Below are 17,205 nucleotides of genomic sequence, written 5' to 3'. Positions count from 1 at the left end.
AACACTTCACACCCACGTGATAACGAACAATCACTGACTGTGACTAGGAGGCGGACACCGTCGTGATAGTAACCACAAAATATCATTTTTTTTAAATAACGGCACTCTTTGGCCAGTGGTGATAAAAATCATAAAGACCCAATCGGATAAATGGCGGTCAGGGTGGAAACAGGGCCAAACAAGGGGATGATGAGGTGGACTGGACACTCTTGGACAGTGCATGAATAATGAATTATCGAGAGAGTTGCTGTTGCTACTGCTGCTGCAACAATCGTCGTTATCGAAAATTGTTGTAGTTGTTGTTGTTGGCGGTAACTGTTATTATCGCGATTTATAAAGGCCATTTTCGGCGATCTCCTGTGTTCTGCTCTGTTTTTTTTTTTTTTTTTTTTTTTTTCAATTGTGTGGTGGGATGCGGTTGTTGATTGGGAAAATAGATGCAGGAAAACAGATGGTTATATATAGGTTTGCCATGTGCAATTATCTTATTACTGATATGCTGAAAGCTCGTTCAAAATATCGAAGAAAAATTGAAATTCGACATTCAATCATGTTCCATCTGGATAAATTTGATATTGTAACAATACAAAGATGAACAACGAATAAAAACCCGAGATGAACTAGCCTAGGGTTAAAAATCTCGTTAATACAGACAAAAAAAAAAACGAATAAAAACAATGTTTTACTCAAGTGGCATAATAGTCCCATTGATAGGAGTGGAACATTTAAATGCAACAGTTGGAGTTCAAATCTTGTTTGAGGCATGTTGTTTTACAAATCGTGAAATTGGGTAAATGTTTTTTTGAATTTTATGTCAGAATACTTCAGAAGAAAAAAAACAGAAATTTATCTCTCTAGGCGGATGAATCCAACTGTTTTCTGCTCTGTGACTGGCCATCATCACCCAAAAATTCTTGGAAGCAGTAAACATTGATTATTTATAAAAATAACGAGTTCCTTGAATGCATACAACTTTGATTTCATCCGGAGTTCAGCAGCATTGGTTTGTATCAAAACCAAATTAAAATTTTAATTACACAGAGTGAAATAAGTGCAAACGTTTCTTGTATTCTCTTGATTCTCTTGATTCTCTTGATTCTCTTGATTCTCTTGATTCTCTTGATTCTCTTGATTCTCTTGATTCTCTTGATTCTCTTGATTCTCTTGATTCTCTTGATTCTCTTGATTCTCTTGATTCTCTTGATTCTCTTGATTCTCTTGATTCTCTTGATTCTCTTGATTCTCTTGATTCTCTTGATTCTCTTGATTCTCTTGATTCTCTTGATTCTCTTGATTCTTTTGATTCTCTTGATTCTCTTGATTCTCTTGATTCTCTTGATTCTCTTGATTCTCTTGATTCTCTTGATTCTCTTGATTCTCTTGATTCTCTTGATTCTCTTGATTCTCTTGATTCTCTTGATTCTCTTGATTCTCTTGATTCTCTTGATTCTCTTGATTCTCTTGATTCTCTTGATTCTCTTGATTCTCTTGATTCTCTTGATTCTCTTGATTCTCTTGATTCTCTTGATTCTCTTGATTCTCTTGATTCTCTTGATTCTCTTGATTCTCTTGATTCTCTTGATTCTCTTGATTCTCTTGATTCTCTTGATTCTCTTGATTCTCTTGATTCTCTTGATTCTCTTGATTCTCTTGATTCTCTTGATTCTCTTGATTCTCTTGATTCTCTTGATTCTCTTGATTCTCTTGATTCTCTTGATTCTCTTGATTCTCTTGATTCTCTTGATTCTCTTGATTCTCTTGATTCTCTTGATTCTCTTGATTCTCTTGATTCTCTTGATTCTCTTGATTCTCTTGATTCTCTTGATTCTCTTGATTCTCTTGATTCTCTTGATTCTCTTGATTCTCTTGATTCTCTTGATTCTCTTGATTCTCTTGATTCTCTTGATTCTCTTGATTCTCTTGATTCTCTTGATTCTCTTGATTCTCTTGATTCTCTTGATTCTCTTGATTCTCTTGATTCTCTTGATTCTCTTGATTCTCTTGATTCTCTTGATTCTCTTGATTCTCTTGATTCTCTTGATTCTCTTGATTCTCTTGATTCTCTTGATTCTCTTGATTCTCTTGATTATCTGATTCTCTGATTCTCTGATTCTCTGATTCTATGATTCTCAGAAATTTGATTTTCTGATTCTCTGATTCCCTGATTTTCGGATTCTCTGATTCTCTGATTCTCTGATTATCTGATTCTCTGATTATCTGATTCTTTGATTCTCTGATTCTCTGATTCTCTGATTCTATGATTCTCAGAAATCTGATTTTCTGATTCTCTGATTCCCTGATTTTCGGATTCTCTGATTCTCTGATTCTCTGATTATCTGATTCTCTGATTCTCTGATTATCTGATTCTCTGATTCTCTGATTCTCTGATTCTCTGATTCTATGATTCTCAGAAATCTGATTTTCTGATTCTCTGATTCCCTGATTCCCTGATTCTCTGATTCTCTGATTCTCTGATTCTCTGATTCTCTGATTCTCTGATTCTCTGATTCTCTGATTCTCTGATTCTCTGATTCTCTGATTCTCTGATTCTCTGATTCTCTGATTCTCTGATTCTCTGATTCTCTGATTCTCTGATTCTCTGATTCTCTGATTCTCTGATTCTCTGATTCTCTGATTCTCTGATTCTCTGATTCTCTGATTCTCTGATTCTCTGATTCTCTGATTCTCTGATTCTCTGATTCTCTGATTCCCTCTGATTCTCTGATTCTCTGATTCTCTGATTCTCTGATTCTCTGATTCTCTGATTCTCTGATTCTCTGATTCTCTGATTCTCTGATTCTCTGATTCTCTGATTCTCTGATTCTCTGATTCTCTGATTCTCTGATTCTCTGATTCTCTGATTCTCTGATTCTCTGATTCTCTGATTCTCTGATTCTCTGATTCTCTGATTCTCTGATTCTCTGATTCTCTGATTCTCTGGTTCTCTGATTCTCTGATTCTCTGATTCTCTGATTCTCTGATTCTCTGATTCTCTGATTCTCTGATTCTCTGATTCTCTGATTCTCTGATTCTCTGATTCTCTGATTCTCTGATTCTCTGATTCTCTGATTCTCTGATTCTCTGATTCTCTGATTTTCTGATTCTCTGATTCCCTGATTTTCGGATTCTCTGATTCTCTGATTCTCTGATTATCTGATTCTCTGATTCTCTGATTATCTGATTCTCTGATTCTCTGATTCTCTGATTCTCTGATTCTATGATTCTCAGAAATCTGATTTTCTGATTCTCTGATTCCCTGATTCCCTGATTCTCTGATTCTCTGATTCTCTGATTCTCTGATTCTCTGATTCTCTGATTCTCTGATTCTCTGATTCTCTGAATCTCTGATTCTCTGATTCTCTGATTCTCTGATTCTCTGATTCTCTGATTCTCTGATTCTCTGATTCTCTGATTCTCTGATTCTCTGATTCTCTGATTCTCTGATTCTCTGATTCTCTGATTCTCTGATTCTCTGATTCTCTGATTCTCTGATTCTCTGATTCCCTCTGATTCTCTGATTCTCTGATTTTCTGATTCTCTGATTCTCTGATTCTCTGATTCTCTGATTCTCTGATTCTCTGATTCTCTGATTCTCTGATTCTCTGATTCTCTGATTCTCTGATTCTCTGATTCTCTGATTCTCTGATTCTCTGATTCTCTGATTCTCTGATTCTCTGATTCTCTGATTCTCTGATTCTCTGATTCTCTGATTCTCTGATTCTCTGATTCTCTGATTCTCTGATTCTCTGATTCTCTGATTCTCTGATTCTCTGATTCTCTGATTCTCTGATTCTCTGATTCTCTGATTCTCTGATTCTCTGATTCTCTGATTCTCTGATTCTCCGATTCTCTGACTGATTCTCTGATTCCCTCTGATTCTCTGATTCTTTGACTCTCTGATTCTCTGATTCTCTGATTCCCTCTGATTCTCTGATTCTCTGGTTCTTATTATCTGATTCTCTGATTCCCTGATTCTCTGATTCTCTTGTTCTCTGATTCTCCGATTCTCTGATTCTCTGATTCTCTTATTTTCTCTGATTTTCTATGATTCTCTGACTCACTGATTCTCTGATTCTCTGATTTTCTCTGATTCTCTGATTTTCTCTGATTTTCTCTGATTCTCGCTCTGATCCTTCGATTCGGTAATTCTCTGATTCTCTGATCTTCTGTTTCTTTGATTCTGTGATTGTATGCGTCTGAAAAATCATTGTGCTTGATTATAATAGTCATAATGATATTCTTTACTTTATCGTCGTTCAGGGCTCAAGCGCCAGCAGGCATAACGGATGTCAATTTCTTGATTTTGCTTTGGCTGACCAAGCCATGTGGGAAATTACACTGTTGAAAATGCTTTGACATCCATGTGCACAACAGAACACGTGCTCGATGAACAAATTGAGATTTGAAATTATGAAAAGAAATCCACGTACTCCGGTGAGACTCGAACTCACGACTCCCAATTCGCTAGACGGGCGCTTCTATTCCTTCAAGCTACGGAGTCACTCGACTATCTCCGTCGCCAGCAGGCCTAGAACTGAACTCGATTCCACAATCGCACATGGTTATCTTCTTTTCACAATCCAAACCCCCTTCGGATGGGATTAGATGAACATCTAACACATTGTGCCCGAAGCTCTCGACAATTAAAAATAACTTCCTCTCTCGCTTTGACATACATGTGCACAACAGACAATGTGTTAGATGTTCATCTAATCCCATCCGAAGGGGGTTTGGATTGTGAAAAGAAGATAACCATGTGCGATTGTGGAATCGAGTTCAGTTCTGGGCCTGCTGGCGACGGAGATAGTCGAGTGACTCCGTAGCTTGAAGGAATAGAAGCGCCCGTCTAGCGAATTGGGAGTCGTGAGTTCGAGTCTCACCGGAGTACGTGGATTTCTTTTCATAATTTCAAATCTCAATTTGTTCATCGAGCACGTGTTCTGTTGTGCACATGGATGTCAAAGCATTTTCAACAGGCATAACGGAGCCGAGTCATTATGGTAGTGATAACAGTAATGGTAATGAAAGCTGTGACAACAGTGATAATATCGTTGTAATCAGGGCTCCTACATCTATGTTTGCACCTAATCCACTGCTTTGTTTTCAGTTCCCAAGAATACCAACCAAAGCAAATAAAACCTAGCAACAATTCGGCGGAATTAGTAATTGAAAATTACTCCTCTGTGTGTCGCAACAAAGCCACCATAAGTCCAGCTCCCCTCAAGCACTTTTACCCAACCAATTTTTTTCCAAACTCACCGTACACCTAAACACATTCCCACGTGAATTTTTCACACAAATTCCACTATTTTTCTCTTGTTCTCCACTTCCACATTGCACGGCGTATGTGGCACGGGTTGGGCGGTTGTTGTTCTGCATCACTGACCGCAGCATCACTAATAGTGCGCCTACAACTGCATGAAATACGAATGAATCAGAACAGAACTTTGCAACTAGCCGTTGCCTAGGATTTTAGAGGTGCGAAAAAATCCTATTTCCTGCGGCGGCGGTGGTGGTCAAATTGGACGCCCACAACGCCTCGTTTGCCGGTTTTTTTTTGGCCGGCCTCTGTTTTTTTCTGTGGCGTATGATAAATATTGAATTGCTGGCCGTATGAACAAATCATGGCATGGAAATTTGATTTATTTGTTTAACGGTTCAATTCAGTTGAATGGAGTTTGCCTTAATTTGAATTCTAATTGATTGCATATTATTTTATGGGCGTGTATGGGAAAATGGAAGAATCTTCTCACACCGAAATGCGAAGGGTTGAAGAGAAGTTGCTTCCTGTTATATTATATACAGATGTTTCTCGAAACTTCTAGACTGAATTTGGGATTAAGGTTAAGGATTGTTCCGGATAATCTAATACTTGAAAGGAATTTCTTTGAAGTGAAGATGTTGATGTCATATGCAAAACTCTTCAAGTTGTTATAAAGTGCAGGTCTGTTGAACTGCAAGACATACCTTTGTAACTAAATATCTAAATCAATCCATGCAGTTTCAATCAAAATGCATTGTCTCACAGCAGAAACCCTTATTGTCAATAATGATGTAAGGACACCACTTCAAATGTGTTGACATCTGTTGCACTCCCGGCAATCATCTTCCCATCAACGAACGTCCTGACACAGTTGCTGGCACTTTTACGACCTTCTGCACCCGTCCGTTCGTAACTCACCATTAGTGTCAATTTCCGTCATCATCACACGACAGTCAGTCAGTCAGTCAGTCAGCCAAGTCAGGAGGCCAAAAGGTGTGCATATCAATTTTCCCCCACTCCACGAGTAGGAAAACTACTTTCCCCCTTGGCATCGCGTTCTGTCAAGCCGCATCGCTCTTACGGTTGTTGTCACAATAAAGCAGCAATCACTCCAACCAATCAAACTGCCATTAAACTGGTATTTACACACGGTGGTGGCGGTAGTGGTGGTGGTGATGGTGACGCAGTCTAACGATTATGGATCCTGTTTGACAACGCCACTTTAGTCGTCGCGTCGGGTCGTAGTTAACCGTAGGTCCCCCCCCCCCCCTTTAGGGTAGGGGGACATCGAAATATGAATATATCCTGCAAAATCCTGTGTCCTCACTTGGGCGGAGGTAGCTCCCACCACGATATTTGAACATCAACTCTTACAAATAGTTTATACACACGATAGCTGATGCGTAGGTATGCTCCCTTTTGAACTTTGTCACGAAAGGATGGGGAATGGGGTTACTCCCGGGTTGAGGGTGGGGGCTGAACATATCAAATTGTCGGTATGGCACCTTCCACGACGATAATTTGAAGTGGTTACAACGCGGTCGTATACTACTGGCGCCGGACGGGCCAGGGATTAAATCCATACGAATCAGAAGCGGTAGACCACCAAGCCAAGAGGGTATTCCAACAATAACTTCAGAAGACAAATAGCAAAGTTCTGGAATATACATCACCCTGTAAGCATACAAAACATAGTATACGACCGCGTTGTAACCACTTCAAATTATCGTCGTGGAAGGTGCCATACGGCGCAGTATCATAACGTCCGAGGCCATAAAGTCCCAGGACTTTATGGCGCATTTTTTCGGGGCATAAGGTCCAAACGTGCAGGTATGTCACGAAGTCCAAGGAAAGAAGGCACATAGGATATTATGACGCACCCAAATTTTTGGACGCTATTTCGCAAAAAAACGCGACTTAACGACCGGGACAGTATGGCCTCGGACGTTGTGATCCGGCCCCGGCCCGTCCCTTTTCTCTTACTTTGTATCTTTCTATCTACTTTCTCTTCTCTACATATACTTCTTCTTCTTCTTCTATATGGCTCTACGTCCCCACTGGGACTTGGCTTCCCTCGATTCAACTTAATGTTATTAATTGAAGGGCTTTCTTTACCTGCCATTGCATGAATTTGTATATTGTGAGGCAAGTACAATGATACATTATGCCCAGGGAGACGAGAAAATCTTCCCGACCGGAACGGGAATCGAACCCGCCGTCTTTGGATTGGCGATCCATAGCCTTAACCACTAGGCTAACTGGAGACCCTACATATACAATTCATGTATATTGTATGTATAGTTCATAGCCATCGGTAGAATATAAACGGGTTGAAAAGGCCGTTTCCACTCCTTCCAACTTTCACAACACAGTGTCAATGTATTATATAACGCCTACAAGTTATGAAACCAAACGAACTGTGCCGCTACTTCTTCAGAGTAATTTACAAACAATGCATCATCTAAATATATCTATAGCCAATAAAATAAACAAGATTTTACGTGAAAATTGGATGTCTATGGTGTAGTGAAAGAGATGACAACTACAAAAAAATAGAATACGGGTAGTCCGATTACATTACGGCTGGCTACAGAAATATTTGTCTACAAAATTTATCGCTAGCATGTGGTTAGAATTATTTGATCACATTAAAAAATATATATATATAAGTTACTGAACGGCCCACACCGCCATCATCAACCCAGAACTTAGCCATATCGAACATAAGCATTATTCCCACATTGCCCGCGCCCAGGGCACAGCAACAGACAGCAACTACAACAACAACATCAACGACGACGACGACGACGACAATCGCGCGACCCATCAGTATTCCACGTTCTGCTGACATCGCGCGACACCAGACACCACCTATCCGGTCAACCACGATAGCAACTAAGTAGTTCATAAGCAAACCAATGAAGAACACTTTGGAAGTTAATAAAATCATTCTTGATCAGGCCTTCAGCCAGAAAAGTTCTTTTTAAAAACTCGTACCCGAAGGTCCGGTCGATTTTTGGCGCAGTCGGTAGGATGCACAAAGTGTTAGTCGTTTAGCTCCGCTAGTGAAAACTTCCACCCATTGGACAACCAGGGACCAGCAGCATTCAGACAAGCAGACAACCTATTGGGAGAAAAATCCAGGGAACAGCTTCGGAATCGCAGCAGCCTATTGGATAGTGCCAGGGACAAGACGTTTTTATTCTACGAGCGACGACAGCACGGCGCATCCGAACGGGAGTTCATCCGTGAAAACGTTGGCGACGGATTATCGTCAATTTGTGGTGAGTCCCCCAGTTTCCTTTATTTTTAGGTTAGATTTTTTTTTTAGTGATTTGATTAAGTGTTTATTAAGTAAGGAAATTAACTTTATTGACGAGAACACATTTGGTGATAACATTTTTATTCTTCCCTGAATAAGAAAGTGATAGAAGAGTGATAAAAGAGAGTGAGGGAGAGAAGCAAGAATCTTCGTGGGGTCAGAACATTTTCGTGTGTTGAATATTTGTGTAATACATTTTTGAAATCTTGTGTTTTTTTCTTGTGAATTTTTGTAAACGCGTGTAACATTCCATTTGTTTAATGAGACCGGGTCTGCGTTCAGCAAATATGGCTGACAACCAGGTCGAAGATTTGCAGCAGCAAATCGAGAACCTTAGTATGATGTTGCGCGAGCGTAACGCGCACATCGCAGACTTAGAGGAAAGACAGGAACAGGATTTGATTCCTCCAGCACCAGCTGTGCCAAGGAATCCGACGATAAATATAGACGAAGAATGCCAAAAAGGGAAAATTCCTGATTTAATCAAAAACTTGCCGACATTTGCTGGCAATCCTAGACAGATTAATCACTGGATTAGTTGCGCCGATCTAGTGATGCAGATGTATAAACACATCATAGGCACAGACGTTTACGACCTTTGGCTAATGGAGGTGAGAAATAAAATTATCGGTGAAGCTAATGATCTACTTGCCTCCAGTGGTACTCCGCTAGTGTGGAGCAAAATTAAAGAACAATTAAAGATAATTTACGGCGATAAACGTGAGTTATCTACATTATTACAAAAACTTTTTTCATTAAAACAAAACAGAAATTCGGTAACGAACTTCTATACAGCAATCAAAGATTGCTACACGGGAATATCGACCCACATTCAGATGGATGCCCAGTGGAGACATCCAGACGAATTGGTGAAGTTCACAGACAAACTTTGTCTGGAGAAGTTCATAGACGGGCTAGACGAGCCGTACTCGTCTCATGTAGGGCTTTTACAGCCAACAACTTTATGCCAGGCTTATCAGTTTGCTAATGAGAAGGCAAATAAGCTTGCGCGCAGAAATTGCGATTATGATTTTGAAGATCGACGAAATCCGAAAGTAATGCAAACTCATGTATATCCTCCATCTAACAACCCTCTACCATCGAGAACATTTATGAATATCGCAGGAAACGCTAAAACACAGAACTCTTCGCAAATCGCTCCAAATAGAACATCCTATACATCTTTTAACCAACAAGCAACATTTCCAAATAGAGCAGTACAAAATTTTTCAAATCGTCCAGGAAATTTTCCTAACAGATTTGCGAGTCGACCACCTAACCATAACCAACAGAATCAATATTCCAACATTTCAAATAGGACTCAACAAAGTAGATTTAGTCAAAAACCTACTAATGAGTTACAAAATCAGGAAGTGGGCCCTCAATATGAAGATTATAATGATTATTACGATAATCCTGAAATCCCATATCCTCCGGAAGAATTCCAAGATTATCTAAACCAAAATCAAGACCCTTCGTATAACGAAAACGTCGATGTAGACGTAAATTTTCAAACAGCCGCAGTTATAGAGAAACCCAGCTGAAATCCACTAATTTCATACCATACGTAACTGTGAATAGTAAAAATGGACCTTTAAAGTTTTTAAATGATACGGGCGCTAATAAATCCATTATTAGTCCTCGTCATGCAAACTTGGGATTTATTCGAGAACTTTTGAAACCAATGACAGTAAAGAATGTCGAAGGTAGATGCCAAATAACACATTTTGTAGAATTAAATCCTTTCTATGGGACCGAAAATCTCATCTTTTTAATTTATGACTTCCGATGGACTCATCGGATATGAGTCCTTGAACCAATTACAGGCAAGCATTTCCGTACACACTAACACCCTTCATTTACCTTTTGCAAACATTATTATGCAAAAGAAATTTCCAGAAATTTTCAAATTCCAATTACATGCAAATGAAACGCGTGTGATTGAGCTGCCAACTTGTGAAGAAGAAGGAGAATTTCTTCTCTCAAAGGATCTCGTTCTAAACAATGAAGCCTTTGTTCATTCTGGCTTATACAAAGCCGAAAATTTTAAAACTCAATTAGTTATAACCAACATGACCAATAAACCCACGGAAGTAGAGATGTTAAAAGGTAGCATCGAGAAAAATAATTTTGAAATTACACCGCCTCCAGAACTAGTTTCTGATAGCAGTGTACACGTAAATTTAATGGATCAGTTACGATTGGATCATCTGAATAAGGAAGAACGAGTTGGTTTAGTAAAATTGATATCTGACTATCAAGAGATTTTTCACCTTAAAAATGAAAAATTAACGTTTACTAATGTTGTGAAACATAGGATTGACACTAAAGATGACATTCCTGTGTATACAAAAAGCTATAGATAACCATTTTGTTTGAAAGAAGAGGTGCAAAGCCAAGTTAGAGATTTGCTCAACCAAGGCATCATAAGACCCTCCAATTCTCCATGGTCGTCACCTATTTGGGTTGTACCCAAAAAGATGGACGCTTCAGGAAAGAAAAAGTGGCGTCTGGTCGTTGACTACAGAAAGCTCAACGAAAAGACAATTGATGACAAATATCCAATTCCGAACATAACTGAAGTTCTAGACAAGCTCGGAAGATGTAATTATTTTTCTACAATTGATCTCGCCTCGGGATTTCATCAAATTGAGGTGAACCCAAGAGACATTAGAAAAACTGCTTTTACCGTAGAACATGGGAAATATGAATTTCTCAAAATGCCATTCGGAAGAATGCGCCATCCACCTTCCAAAGGGTGATGGATAACGTACTACGGGATTTAATTGGAAAAGTATGTTTAGTATACATGGATGACATCATTGTATACTCAACATCATATCAGGAACATTTGATTAACTTGCGCAAAGTATTTGATGCATTGCGAAAATATAACCTTAAAATTCAATTAGATAAATCTGAATTTTTATGTAAGGAAGTAGCCTTTTTAGGACACTTAGTCACGGCCGATGGTGTAAAACCCAACCCTGACAAAGTTGTTGCAATCAAAAATTGGCCAATTCCAAAAACGGAAACAGAGCTTAGAGGTTTCCTTGGAACCCTAGGTTATTACCGTCGATTTATAAAACACTTTGCGAAAATTGTGAAGCCACTCACAACCCAATTAAGAAAAGGAGAAAAACTTACACATAGCAAGGAATTCATCGAAACCTTTAATAAGTGTAAGATTTTGCTAACTAGCAGTCACGTACTTCAGTACCCGGACTTTACGAAGCCCTTTATTCTGACGACGGACGCTAGTCAATTTGCTGTTGGTGCCGTGCTTTCGCAGGGACCAATTGGGCAAGATCGACCAGTTGCATTTGCTTCGAGAACGCTCACCAAAACAGAGGAAAAATACTCTGTAATAGAAAAATAATTTTTAGCAATCACATGGGGTTGTAAATATTTTAGGCCATATCTGTATGGCAAGAAGTTTACTTTATTCACTGATCACAGGCCATTAACGTACATGTTTAGTTTAAAGGACCCCAACGATAAGATGCTTCGATGGAGACTACGTTTACAGGAGTTCGATTATGACGTCAAGTATCGACCAGGTAAGCAAAATATCGTTGCAGATGGACTTTCCAGAATCAGGAATGAGGTAAATGCTAACGATACATCTGACTCTTCAGATCATGCAACATATGGTAGCGAAGAACATAATGCAACAGATTCCTCAGAAGCCGAAACATGTCATTCTGCAGAATCTGACGCTAGCGATTTGATTCAAATGACAGAGTTACCCATAAACTTCTTCAGCAATCAAATAATATTGAAAAAGGGCGACATTGAATCTACTGAATATGAGGAAATATTTCCGAATATTCATAGAAGAACTATTATTCGCTTCGACTTTTCCGTAGCCATAGTTCTCAATATTTTTAAAGATTATATGAATCCAAAAAGAGTAAATGGTATCATGTGCGACGAATCTCTTATTAATACCCTCAATATAGTGTATCGCAATTATTTCAGTCGTGCCAAAATCTTGAAAGTGAGAATCAGTCAGAAAATGTTGACAGATTTACGCACTTCCGAGGAGCAAAATGAAATAATTTCGAAAACGCACGACCGCGCGCACAGAGGAGCTGCCGAAAACCATGCCCAGATTATCAAGCAGTATTATTTTCCAGGCATGAAACGACAAATTCAACGATTTGTTAATTTGTGCGAATCGTGTTTGGAGAACAAATACGAAAGGCATCCGTACAATATCACTCTACATAGACCAGAAATCCCTAACAAACCTTTCGAAACAGTTCACTTAGATATTTTTATTGCACAACCCAATCTTTTCCTGACCGCAGTAGACAGATTCTCTAGATATGCTATGCTTATTCATATTAAATCTCGATCAATTCCGGATGTAAGAGCAGGTTTAATTAAATTGATTACCGGATATGCAACTCCGAAGAAAATCGTTTGTGACAATGAACCGGCCCTTAAATCCATAGAAATTCGATCACTTTTCCAAAGACTAGATATTCAAGTAGAATACACACCCTCAAACCATAGTGAATCCAACGGCATCGTCGAAAGATTCCATTCAACACTGATTGAAATCTTTCGCTGCATAAAGGATAAGTATGACGATTTATCTCAGAAACAAATATTCAAAATTGCTGTCGGTCTCTATAATAAAACCATACATACGGCACACCAACACAAGCCTTGCGAGATACTTTTTGGACAACGCGAAGAAGACGATTTACCCCTTGATTTAGACAGATTGTTTGAGAATAGACAGGAGATTACAGATGAAGTGATGTTAAAACTCGATAAAAATGCTAAAAAGAATGTTGATTATCATAATAAAACAAGAGAAAAGGAGCCGAACTTCCAGGAAAATGAAGAGGTATTTAACACTATTCAAGGCATCAAAAGAAAAACAAAACCAAAATTTAAAAAGGTCAAAGTAAGAGAAAACAGATTCAAAACTATTATAACCTCAATTGGAATAAAATTCCACAAATCCAAACTGAAACGAAAACGAAAACACTAATGTAAACATTCTCTTTCCACAGAGAATGGCAACTATAAATCTAATTGTATCATGGATGTGCCTGACGGTAGCGACATCGACAATCAACAGCCATATACAAATCTACGACTTACAAAATAACCCAGGACTCATATCACTACAACTTGGAAACGGAAGAATGAAGATAGGAGCGCACAAAATATTCCACATAGTTGATGCTAAACCTTTAGAACCAATTTTCAGAAAACTCAGAACGATTGTTAACGACTTGAAGATTTTTAAAGTAGAAGACTCTATTATACTATTGAATAAAAAGCTAGATTTGATTGAACATTCTTACAGAAAAATTGTACCCATTACTAGAAACAAAAGAGGACTTTTTAACGGTATTGGCAATATGATTAAAGTTATTACTGGAAATCTTGACAACAATGATCTTGTAAAAATTAATACACAACTTAACACATTGTCTGAACAAAATAAAGCTCTAGTAACAGAAAACAACGAACAAATAAAGATTAATCTTAAAGTCCAGGATAGACTAAACAGACTCATTAAAATTGTAAACGATCAACAAGATGTTATCAAAAATAATTTTATACACTTTAGACAAAAATTTATAAATGGTAAAAATATCTCAGATGATATCAAAGTTGTTAAAGAATTGTTCAACCTCAATCTTAATATCGATCTTCTTGCTAATCATGTCAACAATATATTTGAAGCAATACAAATGTCAAAAGTTAACACCATTTCAAAAGATATCTTATCCAGTGAAGAACTTAACGAAGCAACAAAAATTTTGGAAAGTGAAAATATTAATATCGAAAGCTTCGATCAAGTGATAGAATATTTAGATTTAGCAGTGATTCACAAAGACAACAAAATCGTTTTCATCATCCTGATCCCGTTGCTGAGAAAAGACGTTTTCATCCATCAACTACTAGAGCCAGTCATCAAAAATGGAAAATGCTTAATGTTCAATATGCAGAGGCACTCAACAACGATTTATCAACATTTCTAATAACTGGAGAATGTGAAGGAATAGGACAGAGTATCATGTGCAGTGAACACCACGTTAAGGATGTTTCCAGCGACACCTGTTATTCGAAACTTTTACGAGGAAAATCAGGCAGCTGCGACCTCATAGAAGTCACCGAGGAGAGACGAGTTAAGCGAATCAGTAGTAACTACATCATTATTACTGGAAATGAGAGCACTCCGATCACATCCAATTGTGGGCTCTCCAGCCGAAACATTTCTGGAAACACGCTAATATTTTTCAGAAATTGTACCGTTATCATCAACCAAACATCATTCATCGACATTGAATACACCACAAAGCAGCAACCAATCATGATTCCGCTGAACGGATTGGAAATCAACTGCAAAACCATAAGCACTAATTTCACACTTCAAAAACTGCAAGAAGTCAATCTCCAAACTCGACAACAGCTGAATTTTTTACATGAGCAACAGAAACGATCAACCTTTGGAATATCGTTAATACTTTTTACCATCGTCATCATTTCGATACTCTACCTGACCATAAAGCATTCCTCATGCACAGCAAAAGCAACCAGTCAAACCGAACCGGGACGGTCCGTTCTTCAGGAGGGAGCAGTTACTGAACGGCCCACACCGCCATCATCAACCCAGAACTTAGCCATATCGAACATAAGCATTATTTCCACATTGCCCGCGCCCAGGGCACAGCAACAGACAGCAACAGCAACAACAACATCAACGACGACGACGACGACAATCGCGCGACCCATCAGCATTCCACGTTCTGCTGACATCGCGCGACACCAGACACCACCTATCCGGTCAACCACGATAGCAACTAAGTAGTCATAAGCAAACCAATGAAGAACACTTTGGAAGTTAATAAAATCATTCTTGATCAGGCCTTCAGCCAGAAAAGTTCTTTTTAAAAACTCGTACCCGAAGGTCCGGTCGATTTTTTATATATTCAGAAAGACCATGTGGAGTGAATGTGGGCTCCATTCCCTATCGAAGAATCCCCTACATCACTACCCCCATGGAGTAATTCTTGCATGAATCTAGAGAATATGTCCTGCATAAATCCAGAATCAAGAAACATTCCGGGAGAAATCTTAGTAAGAGGGATCCCAGAACAAATCTCTAAAGGAAGTCCGGGAGAAATCCAGGAGGAACCCCTGCAAGACTCTAGGAGAAATCCCAGCAGAAATCCCAGGAGGAATATTGGAGTAATCCCTGAAAAAATCTCAAGACTAGTCTCTGAGAGAATCTTTAAAAGAATTCATGAAGAAATTCCTGGATAAACCTGCTAGGAAGGAATCTCGAGAAGAAGCCATAAAGGAATGCCGAAAAGAATTCCCGAAGAAATCATTAGCTAGCAAAATCCATAAAAAGGATTTCCTGAAAGAATCGTGGGCGAAACAAAATCTCTGAAATGGATCGAATCGTATTTAACTGACCGTTTACATATAGTAAGATTTGATGGAAAATTTAAAACCTATCAAAGTATCATCGGGAGTTCCTCCAGGCTCACAATTTAGGACCTTTGCTTTTTGTTTGTAAACTATATCACGTATATTCTTAAGCACATAAAGATCCTCATATATGCTGACGATATCAAACTTTTTATGGAAATAAAAAATGTAGAAGACAGAGAATGTTTTTAAGAGAAGTAGGTATTTATATTTGACCAATGGTGTAGAAAAAACCTACTGCAGTTAAACGTGAAAATGTGTAATTCAATTACGTTCAGCAGAAAACATAGCACACCACGAATAACTATATTTTTAGGAAATATTTGATGAAGTTGTAAAAAAGTTGTAAAATGTAATAGAATTGGAGATTTAGGAGTTATCTTTGATTCGAAGTTAGCTTTCACTGATCATTATAATGCTATCACTCACAAAGCAACTAATGTACTAGGCTTCAGTATGCGTTTTGGCTACAACTTTCAGGACCCATACACAATAAAAACAGTATACGATGCTTATGTAAGATCAGTTCTAGAATTTTGTGGCATAGTATGGTCTCCCTACATTATAACTCACGAGGATCGAATCGAATCAATACAAAAACAGTTCCTCCTATATGATTTACGAAAGTGAGGTTGTACCACTTTTCCACTGCCTTCTTATGAGGCTCGATGCATGCTTATAGACATCCAAACTTCGGGGGAGTGTCGCGAATTAGCCATGGTATCATTTATAAATGATTGCTAATCTATTATCAAACATCATTTTCTATACTCCTGGTCAACCATTCTGAGGCCGTAATCTATTTACTCTTAACAGTCATCGAACAGATTATGCAAAATTTGATCCTTTAAATCGAATGATGAATCTCTATAATCAGCACTGCGCATTATATATGCGAATAATTAGAGACGAACCAGTCAAGGGCTGAAAGTCTCTTTAGTAAAGACAAATCAATCAATATGCGAACAAATATTAAAAAATATTGTAATTCCTTGACAAACCATAGAATATAGCTATAAGTGAAAATGTAGTCTACGTTATGTTTGACGAAATAAATAAACCCCTGAAGAAGATTTGTGAAGAATTAATGAAAAAATACCGAGAAAATTTCATCTAGGAAGGAATACCTGAGAGAATGCCGGAAAGGAATTCC

The 17,205-nt window shown here is 38.3% G+C and overlaps 1 protein-coding gene across 11 annotated transcripts in view; it reads right to left on the bottom strand.

Moving 5' to 3' along the window:
* The window catches only part of LOC109419707 (RNA binding protein fox-1 homolog 1), an 823,173-nt gene that overhangs the window by 19,838 nt on the left and 786,130 nt on the right, over positions 1 to 17,205 (bottom strand). The gene's annotated exons all lie outside the window — the stretch shown is intronic.

The sequence above is a fragment of the Aedes albopictus genome, chromosome 2 (assembly GCF_035046485.1).
Source record: "Aedes albopictus strain Foshan chromosome 2, AalbF5, whole genome shotgun sequence".
Taxonomy (NCBI): domain Eukaryota; kingdom Metazoa; phylum Arthropoda; class Insecta; order Diptera; family Culicidae; genus Aedes; species Aedes albopictus.
Note: the sequence above shows the minus strand (reverse complement) of the source record. Positions and strands in the feature narration are given on the sequence as shown.